The 3,047-nt window shown below is 42.8% G+C and overlaps 1 non-coding gene across 1 annotated transcript; it reads right to left on the reverse strand.

Moving 5' to 3' along the window:
- Nucleotides 1–2,665: 2,665 nt before the first annotated feature.
- On the reverse strand, nt 2,666–2,803 carry LOC119920381. The gene has a single exon (XR_005448131.1). It is a non-coding gene; the product is annotated as a small nucleolar RNA SNORA7 (small nucleolar RNA).
- Nucleotides 2,804–3,047: the final 244 nt, after the last annotated feature.

Below are 3,047 nucleotides of genomic sequence, written 5' to 3' on the forward strand. Positions count from 1 at the left end.
ACCTTGGCATGATCCTTTCATTCATTAATTCAAGTGTATTTATTGAGTGCTTACAGTGTGCAGAGCATTGTACTAAGTGCTTGGAAAGTACAATTCAGCAACAGAGACAATCCCTGCCCACAACGAGCTTACAGTCTAGAAGGGGGGAGATGGGCATCAATACAAGTAAACAGGCATCAATAGCATCAATATAAATACATAGAATTATAGATATATATACACATCAGAACAAATTGATGGCATTTTATTAAGCGTTTACTATGTGCAAAGCACTGTACTAAGCGCTGGGGAGGTTACAAGGTGATCAGGTTGTCCCATGGGGGGGCTCACAGTCTTAATCCCCATTTTACAGATGCAGTAACTGAGGCCCAGAGAAGTGAAGTGACTTGCCCAAAGTCACACAGCTGACAATTGGTGGAGCCGGGATTTGAACCCCTGACCTCTGACTCCAAAGCCCGAGCTCTTTCCATTGTGCCACACTGCTTCTCTTAAATAAACAGGCATTAATATAAATAATAATGTGTATAATAATCATATTGTAATTATTAGTTAATATTATTAATAGCTATTGATATTAATTATTAACATTATATAATTATTATGATAATGATGTAAGATAATAATGTTGGTATTTGTTAAGCACTTACTTTGTGCCAAGCACTGTTCTAAGCGCTGGGGTAGATACAAGATTATCAGGTTGTTCCACGTGGGGCTCACAGTCTTAATCCCCATTTTACAGTTGAGGTAACTGAGGCCTAGAGAAGTGAAATGACTTGCCCAAAGTCACACAGCTGACAAGTGGCGGAGCCGGGATTAGAACCTACCACCTCTGACTCCCAAGCCCGTGCTCTTTCCACTAAACCACACTGCTTCTCTGTGTGTATAGACACAAGTGCTGTGGGGCAGGGAGGTAGATCAAAAGGGGCGAGTTGGGATGATGGGGAGGGGAGGAGGTGATGAGGAAAAGGGGGGTTTAGTCTGGGAAGGCCTCATGGAGGAGGTGAGCCTTCAGAAGGGCTTGGGGGGGAGTGTGATTGTTGACTCCTCTCTCTTATTCAACATATTTTTATTGTAAAATGGGGATTAAATCCGACTCCCGCCCACTTAGACTTTGATCTCCATGTGGGACAGGGACCTGCTTAACTTGTATCTACTCCAGCCCTCAGTGTAGTGCTTGGCATATTGTAAACACTTAACAAATAGCACAGTTACAATTATTATTCATTTCCTCATCTATAAATTGGGATTAAATAACCATACTCCTTCCCCCATAGACTGTGAGTCCCAAGTGGGGTGGGCACTCTGTTCAATCTCATTATTTTGTACCTTTCTCTGTATATATCACAGTGCTTGACATATGAAGGACCTTAATAAATAATATACCTGGACCTTCTAGAAACCACTTTTGATTTCTAGAGCCACTCAGTTGACCAATAGTTTTTATTGGACATCTAGCAAGTGCGGAGCACTGAGCTAAATTATTGGGAGAGTACCATAGGGTTCTATTCCCGGCTCCGTCAGGTCTGCTGTGTGACCTTGAGCCAGTCACTTAAATTCCCTTGGTCTTGGTTACCTCATCTGTAAAATGGGCATTAAGCGTGTGAGCCCGATATGGGACAGGGACTGTGTCCAACTTGATTACCTTGTATCTACCTCGGCACTTAGAACAGCGCTTGGCACAGAGTAAATGCTTAACAAGTATCATAACTACTATTTATTATTAAGGCACAGCCCCCACTCTCAAATATTTTACAGTCTTGCAGAGGAGAGAGATTACAGATAATAACAATGATGGCATTTATTAAGCACATATATTGTGCCAAGCACTGAGCTAAGTGCTGGGCTGGATATGAGATAATCAGGTAGTACATAATCCCTGTCACATATGGGTTTACAGCCTAAGGAGGGAGAACAGGTACTGAATCCTCATTTTATAGATAAGGAAACCGAGGCAGAAGACTCAGGCAGAGGACTTCTTAACTTCTCTCTGCCTTAGTTAAATGACTTGCCCAAGGTCACACAGCAGGTAAGTGAAAGAGCCAGAATTAGAACCCTAATTTCCTAACTCCCAGTTCTATGCTCTTTCCACTAGGTCATTCTGCTTCTAGAGAATAGAAATGTGCATATGTGGCTGTGCAAAGTCTTAAATAAAGAAGTATGTACATACAGCACTTATGTACATATCTTTAAACTCTTTTGCTTCTCTCTTAATAATAACAATTTTGATATTTGTTAAGCTTTTACTATGTGCCCAGCACTGCTCTAAGTGCTGGGGGATATACAAGGTAATCAGGTTGTCCCACGTGGGATTCACAGTCTTAATCCCCATTTTCCAGACGAGGAAACTAAGGCACAGAGAAGTTAAGTGACTTCCCCAAAGTCACACAGCTGATAAGTGGAAAAACTGGGATTAGAACCCATGACCTCTGGCTCCCAAGCCCGTGCTCTTTTCACTGAGCCACGCTGCTTCTCTGTCTGTCCGTCTTCTCTGTTCAGTCATCTTCGACCCATAGTGACTCCATGGACACATCTTTCCCAGAACTCCCCATCTCCTTCTGCAATCGTTCTGGTAGTGGTTTACCACTGCCTTCTTCCGGGTGGTAAACTTGAGTTTCTGACCTCAACTCTCTCCCATTCTGCTGCTGCCCAGCACAGATGAGTTTGGATTTGTAGCAGATTATCTTCCACTTGCGGGCCACTGACCAAGCTAGGAATGGAATGGGTATGTCTCTGCCTTATTCTCCCTCCCATAGCCGAGACTGGTAGAGTACTGGAAACCCTCCAGGTGCGATCCTGAGAGGGGTTGCTTCTCTCTACCTGTAATTTATTTTGCTGCCTCCCCCACTAGACTGTAAGCTTTTTAAAGGCAGTGATTGTGCCTAGTAATTCTAATGAACTCTCCAAGTGCTTAGTGTAATGTTGTGAACAGACTAAACACTCCAAATACTATTGCTGGTTTTTCACTTGCAACTCCTAGATGCAATTTGTTTGCAGACATGTGCAATCAGTGTTTTATAGCTCTTCAAAGTACTCAGAGTTATCTTTGG

Source organism: Tachyglossus aculeatus, chromosome X1 (assembly GCF_015852505.1).
Source record: "Tachyglossus aculeatus isolate mTacAcu1 chromosome X1, mTacAcu1.pri, whole genome shotgun sequence".
In the NCBI taxonomy this organism is placed as follows: Eukaryota; Metazoa; Chordata; class Mammalia; order Monotremata; family Tachyglossidae; genus Tachyglossus; species Tachyglossus aculeatus.